At 34.7% G+C, this 25,294-nt stretch overlaps 1 protein-coding gene and 1 pseudogene across 10 annotated transcripts in view; one reads left to right on the plus strand and one right to left on the minus strand.

Annotated features, from left to right (window-relative positions):
• CLOCK (clock circadian regulator) overlaps positions 1 to 25,294 on the plus strand; it is a 138,803-nt gene that overhangs the window by 14,262 nt on the left and 99,247 nt on the right. For 2 of the 10 annotated variants that reach the window (XM_087864129.1, XM_045815952.2), the window contains exons 3-4: positions 14,103 to 14,189; positions 17,597 to 17,739. The exons of 6 other annotated variants lie outside the window; for them this stretch is intronic. The gene's annotated coding sequence lies outside the window, so the exon portion shown is untranslated. The remainder of the gene's footprint in view (positions 1 to 14,102; positions 14,190 to 17,596; positions 17,740 to 25,294) is intronic. 2 more of the 10 variants (XM_045815954.2, XM_045815951.2) reach the window with 2 other exon arrangements.
• The window catches only part of LOC148109572 (uncharacterized), a 45,430-nt pseudogene that overhangs the window by 13,317 nt on the left and 6,819 nt on the right, over positions 1 to 25,294 (minus strand).

A 25,294-nucleotide genomic window follows, 5' to 3' on the forward strand; every position in this document is an offset into this window, starting at 1 on the left:
TAGAAACTGTCTTGTACAATAGTTTCTTATCCATTAAATAATTATTTCATTCCTTTGTATAAAGTGAAAAACACTCTAGTTCTCTTAAGATTTAACTACAGCTAATTCATACTGAAAGTACAAATTTTTTTTTCAGGCACCACTAGCCTAGTCTTCTCTTCTACTTATGAGGATAGCAAGTAGTTCTCTATGATGGGCATATATTGCTTTTCTTTACCTGACAAGAATACTTAATTCTGATTTCAATAGTCAATAAAAGATTGGGAGCACCTTAAGATTTTAATTTAAATAAATACCTTTCAGACAACAAAAGCACACTTAAATGGGTCAGGAAATAAAAATCAAAACATGTACTCATAGCCTCTAAAGATTTATGATATATTTCAAAGGCATTTTCTCTTTTGGAATTTCTAGGGAATATTTTAAATATAAGGAGTGACATCTTTAATAAGGACACAGGACAAATAATTATGAAATTTTTAGCATTCATAAGATGAAGGTACTGGTTATTAATTAAGGTACCATTTTGTATTGCATAATTTATTCACAACTGCTGTAGTTATTATATTTTTTCAAAATGTAACATCTTTTTTACAAAGTTACTATGAGAGAGGAAATATAGGTAAGGGTTAGGGTGAAAAAAAGTTTTGCCTTGTAATCTGAGACTATTACTTGAAAGCGTATAGGCAGACCATATCAAGACAGCGTCACTTGTTGAATGGGTACAGTTTTTGTTTCCCAATTTCCCAGATAGACTGGCTAAGCCAGTTTTTACAGCTTGACAGGCTGAAATTATCAATATATTGTAGTTAGACAATTCAAGTAAGCTTTACGCATAATTAACAAAAATTAAACACATAGGGATTAAATATAAACCCTCAGTCTAGAGGAACAGTATTACCCAGCAAATTCTCAAAAAGAAAATTTGAAAAGGAAATAGAAACCATTAAAATAAATCGTAGAGTTGAAGAATACAGTGATTGAACTGAAAATTTCAGCAGATTCAACAGTAGACTCAACCAAGCAGAAGAAAGATGATGACAGGTCACTTGATACGTAATCAGAGCAAAAGTAAAGGGGAATGAAAATGGGTGAAGAAAGCCTGTGGAGGGGCGCCTGAGTGGCTCAGTTGTTAAGTGTCTGCCTTCGGCTCAGGGCGTGATCCCGGAGTTCTAGGATCGAGCCACATTGGGCTCCCTGCTCCCCTGGCAGCCTGCTTCTTCCTCTCCCACTCCCCCGGCTCGTGTTCCCTCTCTCGCTGGCTGTCTGTCAAATAAATAAATAAAATCTTTTAAAAAAAAAGCCTGTGGAATGATGAGATACTATTAAACTATATGCATTATTGAAGTTCCAAAGGAAGAAAGGAGCAGAATGCTAATTTTTAAAGAAATAATGGCTAAAAACTTCCCAAATCTAGGGAGAGATCCGAGTTCATGAAGCTAACAGGTGCCCAAAAATTTCAAACCAAGAATCATCTTCTCCAAGACATTATAACAAGACTGTCTAAAGTCAAAAATAAAAGGGTTTAGAAGTTTCAAGGGAAAAAAAAATTGCTTCCATGTAAGTGGGCCCCTATAAGGCTATCAGCAGATTTCTCAGCAGAAACTTTGCAGGCCAGGAGAAAGTGGGATGATCTAGTTAAAGTGCCAAAAGGAAAAACCTGCTCACCAAGAAACTACCCAGCAAAATTGTTCTTCAAGATTGAAGGAGAGCTAAAGACTTCCCCAACAAACAAAAAGTTGAGGGTGTTACCACTAGACCTGACCTACAAGAAATGCTGAGAGGAGTTCAAGCTGAAATGAAAGGATGCTACTTAGTAACATAAAAACTTACAGAATTACCAAACAGGTTGGTAAAGGTTAAGTATATAATCAAATTCAGAGTATTCTTACAATATAATGTGGTGTGTTAATCACTTAACTAGTATAAAGGTTTACAGGGCAAAACTATTAAAAATTATAGCTGCAACAGTTTATATGGACACATAAATTCAACATCAAAAATAAAATATGGGAGGGGGGCATGAAAGAATGGAGTATGTGATTGCATCTGTTAGCTTAAAATAGACTGTTATGCCTACAAGATGTTTTATGTAAGCCTCGTGGCAACCACAAAGCAAAACCTGAAGTACATGCACAGAAGATAGAGAAGAGATTCAAAACATACCACTACAGAAAATCAGTTCACAAAGACAGCAAAAGAGGAAGAATGGAATAAGGGAACTACATGAAACAGCCAAAAAACAATAAAATGACATTAGCAAATTCTTACCTATCAATAATTTAATGCAAATGGATTAAATTTCCCAATCAAAAGGCATAGAATGGCTGACTGGATTAAAAAACAAGACCCAACTGTAGGCTGCCTACGAGAGACTCATTTTGGCTTTAAGGACACATGTAGGCTCAAATTAAAGGAATGGAAAAAGAAAATATATGCAAATGGAAACCGAAGAGAGCAGGGGTAGCTATACTTAGGCAAAATAGATTAAGTCAAAAACTGTATCAAGAGACAAAGTCATGATAAAATGAAAAAGAGGTTAAGAGGATATCACAGTTATATATGTACCCAACATTGGAGCATCTAAACATATTAAGAAAATAACAGATAATCAAGGGAGAAATAGTAATACAATAATAGTAGGGGACTTCGATACCCCACCTTTCAACAGTGGATAGATCTTCACATGAAATAAGGAAACACTGGACATGAAGTATACCTTACATATAGAACAGAACATTCCACCCAACAGCAGCAGGATATGCATTTTTCTCAAATGTACATGGCGTTCTCTTTAGGATAGAGCATATCTTAAGTCACAAAAGAAGCCTTAGCAAATGTAGGAAGATTAATTTCATATCAAGTATCTTTTTAACCACGATGGAATAAAATTAGAAACAACAGGAGGAAAACTGGAAAATTCAGTCGTGGAGATAACACCCACCTGAATAATCAATGGGTTGAAGAAAGTAAAAGAGAAATCAAAATACAGTTGATCCTTGAACAACATGGGGTTGAAATTCCCGAATAGTCAAAAATCCACGTATAACTTGGCTTCTTAAAAACATTACTAATAGCCTACTGTTGACTGGAAGGAAGCCTTCCGGTCAACATAAGCAGCTGATTAAAACATAGTTTACATAAATTTTGTGTGTCATATACTATATTCTTAAAGCAAGCTAGAGAAAAAATGTTATTAAAATTATATGGAAAATTTATAGTACTGTATATATTTAAAAACCCCATATGTGAATGGACCTGTGCAGTTCAAATCTGTGGTGTTCAAGAGTAAAATGTATCCCTTAAAAATGGAAACACCAAAATACATAGGATGTAGCAAAAGCGGTTTTAATAGGGAAGTTCATAGTGATAAATACCTTAGATTAAGAAAAAAGGAAGACACAAATAAACAATATAACTACACTTCAAGGAACTAGAAGAACACACGAGGCCCAAAGTTAGCAGAAGGTGGAAAACAAAGTACAGAGCAGAGATAAATGAACTAGAGACTGGGACAGCAATATAAAAGATGAAGGAAACTAATAGCTGGTTTTTTGAAAAGATTTTAGCTAGACTAATTTTTGAAAAGATAGACTTTAGCTAGACTAAAAAAAAAGACTCGAAATCAGAAATGAAAGAGGAAACATTACAATTGATACAACAGAAATGGAAAGGATCATGAGCCTACTATAAATCCATATATGCCAACAAAGTTAGTTAGCCTAGAAGAAATGGACAAGTTCCTAGAAACATGTAACCTACCAAAATTGAATCATGAAGTAGAAAGTAAGGAGACTGAAATAGTAATAAAAAACCTGCCAATAAAAAAAGCCCAGGATCAGCTTTCACTGGTGAGTTCTACCAAACATTTGAATGATTAACACCAGTCTTATGCTCTTCCAAAAAATAGAAGAGGAAGGAGTGCTCCCAAACTCATTTTGTAAGACAGGCGTTATCCTGATAACAAAGCTGAATTAGGATACTACGAGAAAACTGGAGGCCAATATTCCTGAGGAATATAGATGCAAAAATTCTCAACAGAATCCTAGCAATCTGAATTCAGTGGCACGTTAAGTGGCACGTCATACACCATGATCAAGTGGCATATATCCTTGGGGTAGAAGGATGATTCAACATACACAAGTCAGTGAATGCAATACACAACATAAATAGAATGAAAAATAAAAATCACAAGTGATTATTATTGAATAGATAGAAGAAAAGTATTTGATAAAGTTAAACATGCTTTCAAGTTAAAAACTCTCAACAAATTGGGTATAGAAGGCACATACGTCATCTGCGAGGGAATAAGTATTTGTTGTTTTAAGCCACCCAGTTTGTAGTCCTTTGTTTTGGTAGTCCTAGGAAACTAATACAAGTTCCTATTTAAAAAAGTGATGTGAAATTAAAATTAAAAAAAAATTGGCACAGGCCAATTTTTGGCAGAAGTAAAACTTCTGAAAAAAAAAATGAACAGAAAAGTAACATAGAAAAGGCAGATGAGTCAGAATAAAGCTTATTTTATAGTAAATGGAAAGAAACTTTGTAGACAAAATATACTTTGCACTCAGTACACAAACAGTATAGTAACAAAGAAATAGCAAGGAATATGAAAAATAGAAAACAAGTAAAAACAGACACATAATAATTTACAAGGTGGAGAGCCTTTTAAAAATTTTTATTGTTAATTTTCTGGTTTTGCTACACTATAATTTCTACCAGGATTGTTTTATAGCACTTCTTGTGGTGATGGGAGTATTCCATAACAGTGCTGAATAATAGTAGCCACTAGTCATAGGAAGCAATTCATATATACGGAGTATCTTTCCATTTAATTTTATCTTTAATTTCTTTTAGCTGTATTTTGTAGTTTTCAATGTACAAGTGTTTCACCAATTTGGATTAAGTTTATTTCTAAGTATTTTATTTGTTTTGTTGCTATTGTAAATGCAGCTGCTTTCTTAATTTCCTTTTCAAATTGCTCATTGTTAGTGTGTAGAAACAAAACTGATTTTTATTTGTCAATTTTATATTATGCAGCTTTGTTGAAGTCACTTACTGGTTTTAACAGTTTTTTGGTGGGTGTAGGATCATTAGGGTTTTGTACATACATGTCATCTGTGAAAAGAGGTAAATTTTAATTTCTTCCTTCATTGTTTAGATGCCTTTTATTTCTTTTTCTTGCCTAATAATTGCTCTAGCTAGGACTTCCAGCACTATGTTGAATAGAGGTGATGCCTTGTTCCTAATCTTAGAGGAAAAGCTTTCAGTTTTTCATTGTTGAGTATGATGTTAGCAGTGGACATTTCATATTAGGCCTTTATTATGTTGAGGTAGTTCTATTTCTGGCTTACTGAGTGTTTTTATTGGGAAAGCGTATTTAATTTTGTTGGATGCTTTTTCTGCATCGTTTGAGATGTTCGTGTGTTTTTCCCCCTTCATTCTCTTAATGTAGTGTATTATACTGATAGATTTTCATATGTTGAACCATCCTTGCACTCTAGGTATACATACCACTTGATCATAGTACATAATCCTTTTAATGTGCTGTTGAATTTAGTTTCTTAGTATTTTGTTGAGGATTTTTACATCAGTATTCATCAGGGATATTACTCTGTAATTTTCTTGTTGTGTCTTTTTCTGGTTTTGGTATCAGGATAATGCTGGCCTCATAGAATGCATTTGGAAATGTTCCCTCTTCTTTCATTCTTTGGAAGAGTTTGAGGAGAACCTTTAAATGCTTTAGAGAATTTTCCTGTGAAGGCATGTGGTCCTGGGCTTTTCTTCCTTTGGGATCTGCTTTTGTTTTTTGATTTATTAACTTTCAGTTATGTCTCTTTACTTCCTGCTAAAAAAGATGAGGCTTTAGCTTACTTATACTGTCTTTAATCTCCTCTTTTCTCTCTGTATTCCAAAGTTTAAAACTTACTATATTTAGTTCTTTTATTAATATTTTTACAAATGTAAATAAAATATTTGAATTCCTTAGATACTGTATTTTAAATCCCTACTATGTAAGATAAGAAAGAACACTAGGACTTTAGGGGTGCCTGGCTGGCTCAGTTGATAGAGCATGTGACTTTTGCAGGTTGTAATTTCAAGCCCCATATGGTGTGTAGAGATTACTTAAAAATAAAATCTTTAAATAATAATAAAAAAGGACATCAGGACTTTTATCTTTTTCTTCATCTTGTGTTTTCTACTCCTTCATTTCCACTCCTGTCTTTTGTTTTGTATTTATTTGAGTGGGTTTATAATGTAACATTTATGTTCTGTTCTGTAATGAGAAGAATTCAGGCTTGTCAGATTGATTTTAAATACAGTAAACTGCAGTTAATCATTGAGCTAGGGTTAATTTTTGTTCTCAGTGGGTCCAAGATCATGATGCTAATGGAACTCAAAAAATAAAATATTTGATATCAACGTTAGATTGATTATCTTTACTTACAAATAGTAAGTTTTTCAAAATCATACTACTAGTTTGCTTTATAATCTGACTATATTCTTACTAGTTTTCTTTATATTGTTCATCTTCTGCCATTATCATCTTTAATTGCCTTTTTCCTTGATAGAGAAAAAGATAGCTTTACCATAGCCTCACATGTTTCCTGGCTGAATCATAATATCTATTATTTGTTGGATGGAATCCTACTTGTCCTGGAGACATCTCTTTTAGAGCCCTCCTCCTGCCTGCTTTAGGTTTGGAAGTCTGTATATCTTTCATTCAAAGGTATTCCTGCATTTCTGGGTTAGATATACTGTTTCTTAGATCCCACATTAACTCCGGTATACAAGGTACTTGTAATTAACTCAGTGTACAAGGTTCTAAATTCTTGCTGTCTTCAAACGGCTTTGGCCTGGCTCATAATTGCTTGATAGTTTGGCTGGGTGTAGAAATTTAGTTTCAGATTTTTCCCTCAGAACTTGAGGGTTTTGCTCAATTTTCTCTGTGTTAAGATGAGAAGTCTGATGGTATTCTGAGACTTGTTACTTTCTAACAGACTCCTTTCCTCTCTCTTTGGAAGCTTCAGTATTTCTTTGTAGTTCTGGAATCTTATAGTTACTTGTCTAGGTATGAATTATTTTTGTCCTTCTCACTGGATTCTTTGGATTTGGTGGACCCTTTGTGATTGAAATGCATGTGTCTTCCTTCAGGTGAGAAATATTCGTTTGTTATTTCTTTGGTAATATTTCTTGGTTTTCTATGTTCTCCCATTTTGAAATGCTTGCCAACAGAATGTTGGCTTTCTGGATTGATTTTACGTCTTTTATCTCTTCTCATGTTTCTACCTCTTCTTTTTTAATATGTATTCTGACAGATTCCTTCAGTTATATCTTTCTGCCTTTCTGTGAATGTCTGTAAACACATTGTTAATACTTCAGTAGCATTATTTATTTTCTGATTGTATCATTTCAAAAGGCAACATGGTATAGTAGTTACAAGCTTATGCAATAGAACCAGACTGCCAGACTGTGTGGGTTTAGATCCCATCTCTACCACTTAATAATCTTAGGTCACTTAATGTGACCAAAATGAAGATAATAACTAGTTTGTGGGTAAAGGAGTTTATATTTGTAAAGCATTTAGAATAGTTATTGGTGTAGCAAAATATGTATTGTCTGTTAAATATATAGCATCCTAGTTTTGTTTCACACAGTGCAGTTTATTCAGGAGTGTGTTAAGTATGTTTTGTTTTGTTTTTGCATTTTCTTCTGTACCCTAAATAATCTGATTCTTCCAGGGTTAATTGATCTACTTACTGATTTTGTTCTTTTTCTTAGCTGCTTTTTTTTATTGTGGGTATATAGTTCTCTGATTTCTTAAGAAAGCAAAATCTTCCTCAAATAACTCATGATTTTGTTTTAATGGAGTATTTTAAACTATACAGCAGTTTACAGAATAGAATAAAGAAATGACAGATGGAACTCTGTCACCAGCTTTAATAATTGGGTCTTTTTTCATCTATACCCTCACTCCTTTCCTAATATTGTTTTGAAGCATATTCCACATGTCATTGATCTGTAAGTATTTTAAAGTATATTTCTAAAACTAAAGACTTTGAATCTTTTTAAATTTTAGAAAAATTGATGGGCCCTCTCCTCCCCCTGCCTTTATTTTTCCCTCCATGTTGAAGGAACTGGATCAGTTGTTCTATAGAATATTTTACATTCTGGATTTGTCTGATTGCTTTTTCCTGATGTCATTTTATTTATTTTCTTCCAGTATTAATGTAAACTGGAAGTTTGATCCAAAGCAGTGTTTATTAACTTTTTGTTTGCTTTTTTCATTGTCTCTTTAAAGGACCTTTTTAGAATTTTTTTTTTTTTAATTGTCTACCTCCTGAAACCCAGGGGACAGACAGATCATAGTATTGTGCTTTGAAGAGTAAGAAACTTTTAATTTAAGTTCTTTTTACCTGTTGGGTGTGATATTGCTCCAGTTAAGAATATATGATCTGAAGGTTTGATCCTATTTTGACTCTTTTTCAACAAGAATATTTTATAAGTAGTACTATGTATTACATATTACATCAGGAGGTACTTAATATTTGGTCATCTCATTTTTGGAGATGCTAAGATTGATTAGTGCATGCAGTTGATCCATTGTGAAATTGACTATCACTTTTGCTCTTAATCTTTTAAAATCTATTGATGATTACTGCCCATCTATTTATATGTCATTTCTTTTGTTCTTATTAGCTAAAATTCTTTGAAGGACTAGCCCTCTCATCAGTTTGGTCTCTTTGGCTACCTTGAGATACAGTTTGACAGGACAGGCAAGAAAAGTTCATGATTAATTTTCTTTTATTTACCAATTTTTGATTAGCCCTTAGTATATCATCAGTATCCGTTGGCTTTAATTTTATACTTTTTTTTTTTTTTAAACATTTCTGGCAATTTGTAAGGACTAGTATTTCATGAGTGTTATTCTTTCTTTGGGTCTTCCAAAGAACAAAGGCAAAATTTACTGTTTTTTAAGTTGAATAAAACTTACTCTATCTTGCACTATATTCATTTATATTTAAACATTCTGCTATTTCATCATTCTATGATTTATTTCATAATGACTCATCAGCTATTTCCATCTCTTCTAAGAAGAGATGAAAATAGAAGAATGGTGGAATCACATTGGATGATAAAATATGGGGGAAATTGTCATTGTTGCATCATTTTTTCAGTTTTTATTTTTTTGTATTACCCAAGTAATTGCATCATATTTCAACAAGTTATAAAAGAAGCCTGGAGACACACCATCTTTGTAGGCTCTTTTTTAGTTTTCATTGAATGCAGTTGCGAATTAGGAAGTTTTCATTTCTGTCCAAAGTGGTTAAGAGAAGAAAAATGACAGTGGAAGATGTCTCACAACTCTTTGACAAATCAGCAAATGAATGCAAAGAGAAACTAGCACTTCAGGTCCAGACCAGCATTGTCTGAGAGAAATATAATATGAACCAGAAATGTAAGCCACATACATAATTTAAAATTTGCTTTATAAAAGTTAACAAAGAAAATAATGTCATTGAGGAAAACAAGAAATACTTGGAATTCTGTTTAAAAATTAACACCCCTGGGACAACTTTGCTGGATTTTTCTGTCTCTTTTTTGGTCAGATAAATTCTCTCCTTTCCTCTTCTCCCCCGCATTCACCCCAAACAGGCCAAGTTTTCTGATGGCTCTATATAGCTTGTTAATGTACTGGCTCATGTTTGCTTTGTCTCCTTATATGCCTTATTTCTCTTTAACTTCGTCATATCCTGGCATGAACCCTTTCTTCCTGAAGTGTCAGCTTGTACCTTTGCCCAAGGCTTGCTTTCTTTTTTTTTTTTTTTTTAAAGATTTTATTTATTTATTTGACAGAGATAGAGACAGCCAGCGAGAGAGGGAACACAAGCAGGGGGAGTGGGAGAGGAAGAAGCAGGCTCATTTCGGAGGAGCCTGATGTGGGGCTCGATCCCACAACGCCGGGATCACGCCCTGAGCTGAAGGCAGACGACGCCTAACCACTGTGCCACCCAGGCGCCCCCAAGGCTTTCTTTCTTGAGCTGAAACAGTGGCTTCCAAACTTGTTTGACCACAACCTATAATAAGAGATATATTTTATTTTATGACCTTATGTGTGTATGTGTGTGTGTGTGCACATACATACTCATAAACACGTATCTGAAACAAAAGTCAGGAAGTACCCTTACCATTACTCAGAGTCTTATATTCTAACTTTTTTTCCTTATCCTGTTTCATTTTTTAAATGTTGTTTATAGCCCACTATATTGCTGGACCAAAGGGTTAGACATTTGTAATTTTGTTAAGACACTGATAAATTGTTCTCAGTTTGTACTAATTTATACTCCCACCAGCAGGGTGTGAGAGTAACGTCAAAGCTGGTATTACAAGTGCTTTCAAAATTCTTCTCTTAGAGGATGTGACTCATCAATGTTCTCAAACTTGATGGACCCCTATCCTGCTTGGGGATAGAATATCTTATGCTTTAACTACTTTTTTAGTAGTAGTAGTTAGAAGGAGAAAAAAAAAAACGAACCTGTAGGTTAGTTGAACTTTTGGGATTCCATCTTGATCTATAATGTTTTGATTGTATCTCTTTGAATAGCTTTTTTGTGGTTGCTCTAAATATTGTTTTTTGTATACATAATTTACTATAGCCTGCTGGTTAAGTCCCTTTATCCCCCCTCCATTTCTAATATATTGCCTTCTATATTTTTTCTGCATATTGTGAGAACCATATCACACAGTGTCATCATTTTTGCTTAAGCCATCAAAAATAATACAACAAAAGGAAAGTCTATTGTTTTTACCCATATTCTTTTCTATCCATTCTGCCTGATTTTCCAGTACTCCTTCTTTTATCATTTGTTTTCTGTTTGAAGAACCTCCTGTAGCTAGCGTTCTAGAGTAGGTCTAGACAAATTTCCCTCTCTTTCCTGAAGGATATTTTGTCTGGATACAGGATTCTGGGTTGGCAGTTTTTTTTCCAGCACTTGAATAGTGTTTCTGGGCATCAAAAATATGAATGTAAATTGAAATTTAAAATGTTTATTAACTGTGACCATAGTGGTCTAAGTGTTAAAGAATTTTCTTCTAAATTATAATTACTATGAGTATAACATAAATATATTCTTGATTTTGTTTATTAAATAGTTCTTAAACATAAATGTATCTCTTTAGAGGGGACTGTTCTTTTCATGAAATTTATGTATTCATGGATGAATATTATGTTAGAATGAGACTGGTTTCTGTGGAAATTAATAATAAAAAGAAAAGATATTTATAAAAGAGTATTGATAACTTTTTTAAGTATATCATTTATAGTAGAATATACAACGTATTCCTGATAAATTAATGTGTATCTAATAAGTTCACATAGGGATGAAAAACTGAGCAAAGAATTGGTTGATATGTGACAGCATGAAGGCTTGTCCAGGTTAGAAAAAAATACGGATTTACTGTGTCCAGTGTTCTTTTGACAAAAATTAATAAAAATGTTTCTCAATAAAAAATAGAAAACTCTAACTTCGGTGTTTACTACTTTTACTTGAAAACATGCTATTGATTTGACAGAAGTAAGAGCTCTTTTTTCTCTTTCTTTTTCTTTCTTTCTTTCTTTCTTTCTTTCTTTCTTTCTTTCTTTTTTTGGTGGGGGGGGTTATGTGCTCTTTTCAACTCATTAAAACCACGTAAAGTATCTTCAATTCACAGACATAAGACATGGGTGACTGATAGAATGTACTAATTTCTTTGTCATTTTTTGGAGAATGGTGAAAGTACAGATCTTGAATTCTAATTTAAGATGCTTTCCAGATCTTGGATTCTACATAATTCTAGATAAGTTATGTAAGGAGTCTAGTCATAAGCTTTTTACCTGGATGAACTAAATTATAGCACTCTTCAATATTTATCATCAGGTTTTCATTGGATTCTCTCTGATAGCTTTTTAATCAAAAATTTTTCTTATTCCCACCTCCCAAAGTTGTAGCAGCCCATTTGGGCCAAAATATCTCCTTTTACATGTCAGGTATTATCGTTAACAGAAATGTACGGGATAGGGAAAGACAAAACCACCTTAGTATATGGTTCTTCCATTAAGGGTATTCCCCTGATATCAATATTTCAAATTACTTCTTTGGTGTTTTGGGTGTTTTTCCAATCATGGAAATGCATTGTAGTGAGATGTTAGGTGTGTGAGAAATATATCTTTCTCCTGTGAACTGGAAGAAGGAGGATTATAAAATGTACTGTAGGAAATGTAGAGTGTAGGAAAGGAGAAATGAGTATAATGCTCTGACCTTAGTATTAATTCTAGTAACTGGTTGGTAACTATGGAAATTAAGGATCTGGAAATTGATTCCCTTAAAACCATCTGGTCCCATTGTGAAGACTGCTGGTTAAAGGTTTAATTTTTCTTCACTAGATTATAGTCTTGAATCTGATGCTGGATAATATTCATATACTTTTTATTTTCATTACTGTTAATTTCCTTAAGGACCTTCATTACTGTAACTGATTACTATTTCTTTATGCTCTCTTTGAGGATTTTTTCATTCTTCCTGAGTATACTCCTCAGTGGAACAGTTTCTTACTCTCTTCCTCTTAACGTGTATATTTTTACTCACAATCCACTTCAAGTTTTGATTCTCTTCTGTTGCATTGGATTTTGTCTGTGTGGTTATTGGGTTTTCATTTATTCAAAAAAACTTAGGATATGTTGCAAAAATGTAATTGCCCAGGAGTGTCAAACGTCATTGTATTTCAGTGGCTTAAAATCCATGAGGTCTGGAATTTGGCGTGTTTTTCTTACCACTGGATATGTAGAATATACCCTAGTGAGTGAATGAATAAGGAGAAAAGAATTTCCCAAACTCTTTCCTTAATAGAACTGCTAGTTTTAAAAAAAATCAACCAAAATAATGTTGTAGCCTTTTATTTTTGTTAGTTGATATTTAAAATGGTACTTTTCTGGTAGAAGGGTAATGAAAATGCTTTTAATATTGTGGTGAGAAATGTTGTTAATGTTTCTGATCATTTTAACTTTAATTGTTAATAAGAATTAATGGCCATGTTTGGATAGTTTAATAAAATCATACTGAAAATACAGGGTAATAAAAGTACCTATCTCATAGGGATGTTGTGAGGATTGAGTTAGTTAATACATATGTAAAGCACTTATAACAAGGCTTCACACATAGTGAAGTGTTTGGTAAGCTGTTAGTAATTGAGAATGATGCTGAGACAGACTTCTTTCCCATCATTCTGCAGGGGGATTTCTTGATGGTTAGTTGATCAGTTCATTCATAGGGAGGCTGGCTATTGGCCCAAGGCAGTCTTCCCTCAGGCCCTTGCAAAAGCCCCCTAAAAGGATCACCCTCCACGAGCACTTTTTCCTCAGCTTCCTTCCCAAGGACCCCCCCCCCCCCAACCCTCGAGGCTAGTGGGCTGGGAAGAACTTCAGAATGTGTAGTATATTTGCAGTCAGTTGATGCGGGTTTAAAATGGGCTCTGCCTTTTACCCCTGTGTGACTCTGTGACTCAGGGCAAATTGCTTCACCACTTTTTTCCTACCTTATCTATCTCATCTCAGAGAATGTTCTTTTTCTCTCTTTTCTTACTCTGAGCAGCCACACTGCACTTATTTAACTTCCACATAAATGCATATTCTCTCATATCTGGCCCTTTGAACATGCTGTTCACTTTGGATCGAACACTTTCTCTTCCCTCTTGCCTTGCTTTGTCTGACCAGATCCTATTCGTGCTTACATTAAATGCCCCTCCTTTAGGAGGTCATTCCTAACCAATTCCCACCAGACTGGTTTGTATTTCTGCCATGCTTTCCCCTCACAACGTCATGATTCTTAAAGCCTTTCATCTCATTTGGAGTTGCCCTACATAGTGAGCTCCCACAGGGGTTGATGGGATCTGACATGTTCATTGCTTCATCCCCAGTTCCTGGCACATAGGAGGCCCCAATTAATGCTGTATACGTGCATGGGAAAAAAAAAATACCAGAGATACTGTTGCTTAGACTTTGGCTAACATCATCTCCACAGCTGCCCTTGTTTTACAGTATTTTTATTTTATTTTTCCCTGTAAAGCCGCTGAAACTTAGAAGCTGATTCTGTCACAGTTTAAGATGCCTTTGGAAAATTCTGCATTCTTCTTAGATGAATCTTTAGAACTTGGTGAGTTTCACTAGATACCTTCAGTTTTCATTTTGAGCTCAGAGGTATGCTGTGTTGTTGGTTTTTTTCCTGCATAATTCATAATCATTGGATAAAGTGAGGTTTGCAATCTCCTGGCAAGAAGCATAGGACAAAGTATTATAAAAGTATTTAGAGCATGATCTGCTACTTGCTTTGATAGTCTTAATTTATCTTTAGAATTTTAAGTTTTTGAGGAGTAAAGAGTTATTGGTTGGTAAGATAATTGACATGGAGATATGAAGTATTTTCACCAATTCTTAAAATTTTTCAGTTATTTAGAAGTAAGATTTTTAATATCTTTTTCTGAGATGAAGGTGATTTGCAAATGACTGAAAAAATAAGAATTATTTCCTGTTACATTATAAGTATAGCGATAAAGAATTAGTTGATGACTTAAAGAAGAGCCAGTCACCCATTGCAGCTCCAGCTTATAAGCAAGTCTATCAGGAGTCTGCAAAATACCAAATTCAGCCTGCTGCTTGTTTTTCTATGACCTATGAGCTAAGAATAGTGTTTACATTTTGAAATGATTGGAGGAAAAGAAAATCTCAAAAGAATACTATTTTGTGACATGAAGATGATATGAAATTCAAATTTCAGCATCTATGAATAAAGCTTTATTGGAATACAGCCACTCGTTACATATTGTGTATGGCTGTTTTCATGCTCTAGTGGCAGAGTTAATTTAAGTACAGTAGTTGCATCAGAGACCTTAGGGCCCAGAAAGTATATACTGTGTAACCCTTTACAGGATAAGTTAGCTGATCTATGCTCTTCATGGTTGGAGAAGTGCTTATAGGTTGAGTGCTAGTAGCTTCATTTTCAAAATAGGGAAAAATAGTATCTTTCCTATCTGAAAGCAGGGGTCTTGGGTTTACTAAATTACAGGTTTCCAAAGGGTAGATACCATGCTTGTTTTTTAAACAATGGATGCCTCCATGGCTATTGTAGGCCTGACACATGGTTGTCACACAGTCAGTGTTGAGTAAAAGAACAAGATCTGTTGTAAGTTAGCTCTAGTACCTATTACATCTATGTGTGATCACAATAATTCTAGTTTCTTTAAAGGTTTGCTTATTGGGATTGGGTGTTTTTTGTTAACTGTAGGAGAGAATTAAAAAAATAACAAAACAGGCAAAAAAAAACTGTAGGAGAGAATTTTGATGAAAACAGCAATTTTCTCTGGATCTGCTCTTTACTGATAGCCATCAAATCATTGGCCAGATTTATTTGTCTAAGTTGATTATATATTGTAATATTTTGACATCTTAAGAGACAAGATAAACCACTAATCCAAAAGTTACCAATCTTAGAAGCCTCCTTGTTGTAAATCTTTAAAATGTATATATATATATATACTAAAAGCTACTCTTGGATAGGAAGATTCATATATTCTCATCTAAGTCTTCTGAAACTTCCTCAACTTATCCACTGAATCTCTTCCTTAAATGAACCTTCTCTGTATAGTTTGCTCAAGAACCCAGCTTTTAAAATATTATCCTGCAGAACATCTTGTAAAGATCAGATAGTTTAAATGGCATTTAGTTGAGGAAAACTGTTGCACGTAAAAGGAGTCTGGGGAGATCGGACAGCTAAATGCAGTCAGTACATGACTCTGGACTGGATCCTGTATTAGAGGAGGAAGAAAGCCTTAGAGGACTTCATTTGCTCAGTTAAAAAAAAATTGGAAAATAGACATTAAATTAAAATTTTGTGTAATTGTTAAATATCCTGAAGTTAGTAACTATATTATGGCTATTTAAGGGAATGTCTTTGTTCTTGAGAGGCATATGTTGATGTATTTAGGCGTGAAAGGGTATGATATATACAACTTATTCTCAAATGGCTCAGCAAATGTTTATCCATATATGATAAAAAAATTATGTGAATGTTAATTGATAAATCTGGATAAAATATACATAGGAGTTCTTTGAACTATTTGTACACTTTTCTGAAAGTTTGAAAGTATTCCAAGTAACAAGTTTAATGAAATGCCATTAGCAATTACCAAAAAACCTAGAGATTATGTCCAAATACTGTTGCTTTTAAATTATTAATTACTTTCATTAAAAATACACTTACAGTGCTTGTACTTTTTCAAAGTGCCTTCACACATACTCTGTTTACATGGTGGTACTATTCTGAACAGTATTTTTTGGTTGGGTGGTTTATGATTAATTTGTTCCTCAGTGCAGATACTCTGTTCTATGATTCTTTACTGGATTTAATAAGTTGACTTACAAATGTTTTATAGTAATGTGGAGATAAATAGAAATTCGCAAATGTAAAAACTGTATGCAAAGATAGTCTTTATTTTAGCAGTATTCTTGCTGATTATCTCCTCAGTTCTTTAAATCATAAGATCATAGTTAAATACCAATTAGTACAATTTAGAACTTCAAAAAATCTTACATGTGATGTGTTTAATTTTCTTCCTGCTACTGTTCTTTAATATAATGTCCACTACAGCTTGTTTTATTAAAAATCTGTTGTGTTCTGTTAGCTCCATAAATATGCTTTGTTTTTAAATGTAGATCTGGTTTTACTACCTTACATTATTATATTTTGACCTTAAGTTATATTTTGAAGGAAATTCAAGAGTAAGGGTCTATTCTAACGTTTCTCAAACTGGTATTCATAATTGATGACCTTTTGAGCTTTTTGTTTAGTGCCAGACATTATATTCTAAGCACTCTACATTTAGTAATTTATTTCATTTTCACAACAGCCTTATACTAACACCTTGCCTTGATTTGCTATTTAATTCTATCTAAAACTGCTGGTAAACCTCAGAAGCCTTAAGTTTTCTTACCTCTTTTTTTTTTTTCCAAATACAAATTATGGGAACTGGGGATCTGGAACTTAATATAGAAAAATTGATTAATAGGGGCACTTGGGTGGTTCAGTCAGATGGGCATCCAGCTCTTGGTTTCTGCTTGGATCATGGTCTCAGGGTTCTGGGATTGAGGCTGGCATTGGGCTCCGTGCTCCATGGGGAATCTCTTGAGGATTCTTTCTCCGTCTCCCTCTGCTCCTCCCTCCACTTCAGCATGTGTGCACTGTCTCTGAAGAAAAAAAGCCATCTTAGAAATTTTAGGGTGTAAATAATGGGACTGGTCTAACTTCGACCTAGACTTTCTGTTGCCTTCATAATGGGAAGGAACCATATATCAAAATAATTCTTCAGTAATTTTACTGCAAAAGGAAGTAAATATGACTTTCAGTATCCAATTAAGAAGCAAACATGTAGAAATCTAGTTTTCCTAGACCTGAATTTTACCAAGTAAAATGACCAAAAAGTTAAAAATTTAAAAATTAAGGAACTGATATAGTATTGCTAACTTTTAAAACTTTTTGCATTGAATTAAACCATGCTTTTTATAAAGTGGATAAATCTTGAGTATCCTTTTGATGAAATTTTATGAAGTCCACACTCGTTTAACCAATACCGAGATGAAGATATAGAATATTTTCATCAACCTAGGAGCCTCCTTCAATGCCCCCTGACAGTCAACACACATTTCCAAAGGTAACTATTATTCTTACTTCATTTACTGTTCATTAGTATTGTCTGTTTTTAACATCTTTTGACTCTTTTTTTAGATCAACATCTTGTTTATGTGAGTCACCCATGTTGATTCATATAACATTAATTTATTCTTTTTCATTGCTTTGTAATACTTCATTGTGTATTGGCACAGTTTATCCATTCTGTTGATGAATATTTGGATCATTGTGAGTTTTGGGCTGTTACAAACAATGCTGCCATGAATATTCCTGAGCATGTCTTTGGTGCATATATGCATGCATTTCTTTTGAGTAAATATCCAAGAGTGAAATTGTTGATCATGGTATTTCTGTTTAGCTTTAGTAGGTGCCCGTAGTTTTTGAAAGTGGTTGAGTCATTTTATACCTACCAACAGCGTACAAGGGTTCTCATTGCTCTATATTCTCACCAACACTTAAAATTATTGGTGTTTTTTAATATTAGCTTCTTTGCCATATATGTGGTGAAAAATTATTGGAGTTTTAATTTGTAATTCCCTGCTAACTTTAAAGATTTAGTACATGTTTATATGCCATTGACCATTTGAATATCTTCTTTTGAGAAATGCCTATTCATGTCATTTGACCATTTTTCTGTTGAGTTGTCTATCTTATGGATTGGTAGGAGTTCTTTATTTCTAGGTTAAGTTTTTTATTGCATTAAATATTGAGGATATCTATCCTCTACTTCTTTACTCTTTTAATAGTGTGTCTTTATAAGAAAACTTCTTAATTTTAATAAAGTCCATCTTAACCAAACTGTTCTTTTATGATTGGTATTTTGTGTTTTAAGAAATCTTTGTGCCAAAGCCAAGAAAGTATTCTTGTATGTTTTTTCTTATAAACTTGTTTTAACCTTCGCATTTAGGTTTATGCATGGTATATGATAAGGTTCCTGGTTCATTTTATTTTCCATATGGAAACCCATTTTGTCAAACATTATTTATCGAAAAGACTATCTTTTCCCTATAGTAATGCATTAGTGCCTTTGTTGTAATTCAGGTGAGCGTTTATTCGTGGGTCTGTTTTTGGACTGTTCAGCTCCATTGGGCTGTTGTTGTGCCAGTGCCATACTCTTCTAATTACTGTTGCTTTAAATTCTCCAATTATGTTCTTCACAATTGCCTTGGTTTTTATTGGTCCTTTAAATTTCAATAAAAATTTCATATTCAACCTGTCAGTTTCCTAAATAAAGGGATAACCCGCTTTATAGTAAGCAAGTTAAAAAAAATAGCAAGTTTAATACTATTTGTTATTTAATATTATTATTGACTAGCTTAATATCAAGTCTATAAATCAAGTTAGATATATTGGACATCTTTCAATATTGAGAGATTCGATACCTTAACTGTGGTAGTACCTTGATATATTTAGGCCTTTTAAAATTTCTCTCAGAATTTTATTTTGTGTGGAGGTCCTATACATCTCTATTAACTTTTTAAGGTAGGAATAATGATATTGTGATTATGTTTTTTATTAGTCCTTGTAATTTGCAGATTCACACTGGTGTATTTACAGATGCAATGACACAGTTTTGGTGGTTTGCTTTTAGTAATGCAAAGGAGGGTGGGAAGGAATGGAGAAGGGGCAGTATAGATGTAACCAGATTGACCATGATTTGATAATCATTGAAAATAGGTGAAATGTGGGTTAATATTATTCTTTTTACTTTTGTGTGTGTTTGAAAATTTTCATGAAAATAGGTTTAAAAAATGTAATGACTACAGTAGGTTGATACACAAATATAAAAGATTGAGAAGTTCTCTGGAAATTTAAATATCAGTTCTCACAGGTATCAGGTCATTACTCTGAAAATCATTTGTAAATGAAAGAATCAACCACTTAATGTTTTTCTGCACAGATTATATTCCAGGATAACCAAATAGTTAAGAGGGAAAGTTTATCTTCATAGATGAATCACAGCTGATAAGAAATACTGAGCAAATAAAGGATTAGAAACTCACCACAGTGCAACTTCTAATGAAATAATGGATCTAGATAATGATCAGTCAATGACTACTGAAGCCACTAGGTGAAAAGTCTGTTGGGACAGGGATATAATACAGTGGGTAGACCAAGATGGAGTAAGCTTAATTCTCTGACTGAGGAGAACTAATGTATTTCCTAATGAAATACAAAAACCAGCTATTTGAAGGCTGAAAATTAATAACAGGCCAGTTGAGAGGGGAAGTTATAATTTGAAGGGAATTCATAATTTGAAGGGTAGCCTGTATAATTGTGAGTTTATCATTTTTTTCTTTCCATGACCCAGCTTTGACCAAATGGTGGGCTGAATTGTGGAACTGCACAGTGGGTGTAGCAGTTAGCAATACTTCAAGAGAAACCCCCATTTCTAGCCAGAGGATAAGGAAGAGGGGTCCCCTTATTTTCCTTTTTCTCTCTCAAACCTGCCCTAAGACCATCTCCAGTTCTAAAATTGCACTGCCATGGTGGCACTAGCACTTAAAACTCTGAGAGGAAATGATTTCTCTGCCCAGAGGATTTGGGAAAGGGACTGCTGGAAACTGCAGCATGCTGGGAAGATCTCAGGGAGAAGAGAGCTGAGAGGAGATTCCCTAATTGAGTATGAACCCACAAAGGTCCTACCTTACTTGTGAGCTATACATGCACAGAGCAGATCCAAAGAAACACAGCAAAGACTTAGATAACTGAACTACGGTATAAACCACTGTTCAGATCCAGACTTGCCCCTGAGTGTTGCATGCAAAGGATAAACCCAAATAACATAGTAAAAGTAAAGGCTTTAAAAACTGAACTGACATTTGAACTACCACCTATAGAAGGCAATACAGAACTTACAGTAAACTTCAATAAAAAAATCAAATTATCTAGAAGGCGTTAATAGAATCTGGAGTTTTATAACCTAATATTCAGAATATCTAGGATATAATCCAAAGTTGCTTGACATACCAAGAAACAGGAAAATCTGACCACTTTTTAAGGGAAAAGACAATAAATAAAGGCTGAACCTGAGATTATCCAATGATGGAGTTTTTAGAAAAAGACTTAAAAGCACCTGTTATATCTGTGAACACTCTTGAAATGAATGGAAGCACAGTTCTCTGAAAAAATAGAAACCATGTAAAAGAATGAAATGGAAATTTCAGAACCAAGAAATATAATATATGAAATACAAATTTACTGTCTGGGCTCAGTAGCAGACATAAAGATACATCAATAGAAATCTCAAATCCTGTGTCTTCTGTATCGAGGATATGTCTCTCTTCTGTATGTAATACTTGTCAAGTCCAGGTTGCACCTTGTGAAACCTCGTCACAGGCCTTCTGGCTGTGAATTAGTGTGCCACTCACGCATCCTCTTTTGTCCTTAATTACTCCTACTTACGTGCTACTAAGATTCATTTGTGCGACGTGAGCCCCATCTCCCTTCCTATTCCACAGATTCAGATAGTGTCTTGGTCTGCTATTTTCTAAGACCTAGCATTTCAGGTGAGGATCTAGCAATCAGTTTAAATCAGTTTAATCAGGTTTAAAAAATAGTAATCGTCAACTAGGAGACCCACATATATTTATTTCAAAGTTTTGAAAGTAAATAGGGTAAGACAGAAAAGTGAAAATGGATAGCATATATCTGATTCATACTGCAAAATCTTACAATGTAAAGGAAGTACATTTTATCTTAAAATGTAGATATAATGATGATTTTAGTGAAGAAATGCTATATGGTAGTTTTCTGAATAATCTGTGGTTCAGGATGCATCTAAACATATTTGAACTAGTTTTCACATGGTTGTGAACTTGCTTGGCCTACTTGGCTACACAAAACCAACCTGGCAGTTTATCCAGGTTTTAATAGGTCAGAACAACTCCTATTTTATAAAGTGATTATACTGCAAAAAGAGGAATACTTGCAGCCTTAAAAGTTGTTATATTCTTAGTGGCATTTTACATGGGTCTGGTGGCCTCATTGATGAAGTATATAATATGTCAAAACATCATCATATTTATACATATTAGTTTTAATTTATTAAATATCTCGTGAGCTAGCCCTAAGCCTAATATTTTCATAATATTACTTAGTAATCAAATTTCCTAACAGGTCCCTGGAGATTTTTATCACTAATGAAATTCTGTACTAGGTTTATAGTTTGTTCATTCATTCTCGCCCTCCCTTACCTCTTTGTTCCTCTCCCTCCCTCTCTTCTCCCCTCTCCTCAGATCCATTTCAGGAATTTACATATACCCAGAGGCACCTGAGTGGCTCAGTTGATTAGGTGACCGACTTTTGGTTTTGGCTCAGGTCCTGATATCATGGGTTGCAGGATCGAGCCCTGCATCAGGCTCCACGCTCAGCGGGAGTCTCCTTGGATATTTTCTTGTTCTGCCCCTTCCCTCGCTCGCTTGCTCGCTCTCTCAAATAAATAAATAAAATCTTGAGGGGAAAAAAAGAAATTTACATACACTTGTCTTTTTAAAACAGGCCAATCCACAAAGGATTGGATTTAATTAATCTTCTTTGGACAACTGTTTAATGCTTAATAAATTATGCCTTTTTTTAAATGCAGTATAGCACATGAAATAGTTGTCCAAAAGGGAAAGTATGCTTTCATATTCTTTTGGACATTAAACTAACTTTTGCCATTCAGAAAAAACAGACATAGAGCCTCCTGGGGCCATATAGCAATGATTTTAGGCTTGGAAGTTGCAGCTGAACTCCTGGAACATGAATTATCATCCACATTATTTTTCAGTTCCCTTGAAGAAACGTAAAAGGAAAAGATAGCTCAGAAGTTACAATACTTCACTAATATAATACAAAACAAAATAAAAAGGTTACAAACTATCTGGCATGGTGGTGTAGTTGTTTGTCTGTTGATCAAATTATTCTTTAATGTCTTATCTTCCCCTAAGATACTTAATTTTGTCTTGACCAAAGAGAGACTTCTCTGGTCATGGAATGTGGTAGGCAGAATAATGGTCCTTCAAGATGTCCATGCCGTAATTCCCAGAACCTGTGACTATGTTAGGTTAAGTGGCAAAGAGGAATTACAGTTGGGAAGATTATCTTGGATTATCTGGGTGGGTGCAATATGATCAATTACTAGGGTCTTTGTATGGAAGAAGGGAGGCAGAAGAGATGGCAGCTTGAGAAGCACATGGCCTGCTGCTGGTTTTGAAGATTGAGGAGGGGAGCCGTAAGCCAAGGAAGGTGAGCAGCCTTGAGAGGATTGTAAAGGCAAGGAAACATTTTTTGCTAAGGTTTCCAGAAAGGAACATAGCCCTGCTGACACCTTCAGTTTAGCCCAGTGAGACCTGTATTGGACTCAGATCTGCAGAACTGGGAGAGAATAAATTTGTGTTTTTTCATTCCATTAAGTTTGTGGTAATATGTTTTAGAAGCCAGAGGAAACTAATACATGGTACATCCGTTTAGGTTTTCACTGACAACATGCATTTTACATACTGATTAATTGAATCCTGATGTGAATGACAATGTGGTTTCTTGTGAATGTTAATTCTAGTTTATTAAGAAGCCTTTTGTGTTGATAATATGTTGGGCGCTGATGAATGGACCTTTTTGTTTACCCAGGGGTCTTTGTTTGCTACCTCATGGGAATGGTGAGAAGTTCATTGTGGTTGGAGAATAGGGAATATGTCTACAGTGAGGGTGGAATGGGGCACGAGGCTAGAGAAATAGAATGAAGTGGAAAAGGAAAATGGTACCATGCAATGTAGCAACAGAAATGACTTTCAGAAGCCTTGGTTTCCCCTCCACTGTATGATTTATGCCTGTATTAATAAATGCCGTAAATTGGAATTATAAGTAGTTTTTATTATCAGTATGACTGGAGCTATATAGAATTGTAAGCGGCCATTGCATTTTGCCATAGAATGTCTCATGGAGTGGCTTACCCATGATAAATGTGCAAAGGATTCAGTGGCAAAAAGGAAGGCATTTAGACAAACATGTAAAAGAATTAAACATTTCTGTCTCTGTCTCTGATATTCCCTGACCATCTCAGATAAACTTGACTTGCCCCTTTGTGCCTTTTCTGAAGTGAGAAATTGTGAGGGCCCAGCAAAGATCAGGATTAGGACAGGTTGGGGGAAAAAAAAGATGCAGGCATAAATGAATGAATTAGAGCTGTACTGCCAATTTAAAAAAAAAAAAATCTGTATTTTGTGGTTTTGAATCAAGCAGATCGCATGCTAGCTATCTCAGCTTGTGTGAGCTGTAGAGGGGTCAGTGTTTAAACAGACAATATGGGGAGGCATGTAATTATTTCTAATGGTGAGTTCTAGAATGACTCGGAATGAATGGGAAGTAGGATGGTGCACAGGATTTCAGAGGACAGGAAGTGAAGGAACTGACTGGCTGACATGTTGAGAGGATCGTTGTTACAGATATTGACATTAAAAAACAGCCACAGAAGCGGTATTAGAGTAACAGCCCTGAGGGAATGAGAGGGCTTATTCTGGGAGTTTATAAATGGTTATAACATGGAGAGGGTAATAGCTGATATCGTCTGGAGGCATGAGATTCAAAACTGGATAATTTAGGGAGGAGATGAAGGGGAATAATTCAGCAATGACAGTGAGGAACAAGGAGGTCTGCCTCACCACTAGGACCTAGTCATCTGTGACATGGGAGAGGAAAACAGCTGTCATTTGGAAGGACTGGAGTTAGAGCAGAACTTCTAGAGTAGAGTGGGGTTTCATTTGGTGCAAGCAAGGTGAAGAGAGCGTGCAACAACGTGTTGGGGAAATAGGTTTTGTTAATGATATCACTGTGAGTTCCAGAGAACACTGTTAAAGGAGTTTGGAAATTGGGAAAGGAAGGGGAAAGGGATCAGTGCAGGGATATAAAGAATATGTAAGGACAAGAATCCACGTGATGGTGTTGGGGGGGCATGGGGGGTCTTGGGCCTCTCTTGGTGACTGATATAAAAGGAAAATAGGGCATAATGGGATTAATCTTGATTGTTTCCAAGGCAGGTTATTGTAAATATTGAGGGGGAGATATTTAAGAAAGGCAAATTTATCAAGAGCAGCCAGAGATATTTGGACTTTGTTATGTTTCTGTTGCTGTCCTACAGATTACCACTTAATGGCATAAAACAATAAAAATGTATTATAGTCAGTACTGAAGCTCAGAAGTGCCACATGTGTCTCACTGGGCTAAAATCAAGGTGTCAGCAGGGGTGCATTCCTTTCTGGAAAATTCCTTTCTGTCTTCAGGGGAGAATCTGCTGATTGTGTTTTCAAGCTTCTTGAGGCCTCACATTCCTTGTGTTATGGCCCCTTTCTTCCACCTTCAAAACCAACAACATTGTATCTTTCTGACCCTTCTTCTGTTTCATAATCTCTCTGACCAGAGCCAGGAAAGTCTCTGGTTTTGGTTTCTTTTTTGTTGTTTTTTAATTTTTTTCAATTTTATTTCCAGTTTAGTTAACATACAATGTTATATTAGTTTCAGGTGTACAATAGAGTGATTCAAGATTTCCATACGTCACCCTGTGCTCATCATCACAAGTGCACTCCTTAATCCCCTCTGCC

This window comes from Ursus americanus, chromosome 8, assembly GCF_024610735.1.
Source record: "Ursus americanus isolate L20-20 chromosome 8, mUrsAme1.1.p, whole genome shotgun sequence".
Classification (NCBI taxonomy): domain Eukaryota; kingdom Metazoa; phylum Chordata; class Mammalia; order Carnivora; family Ursidae; genus Ursus; species Ursus americanus.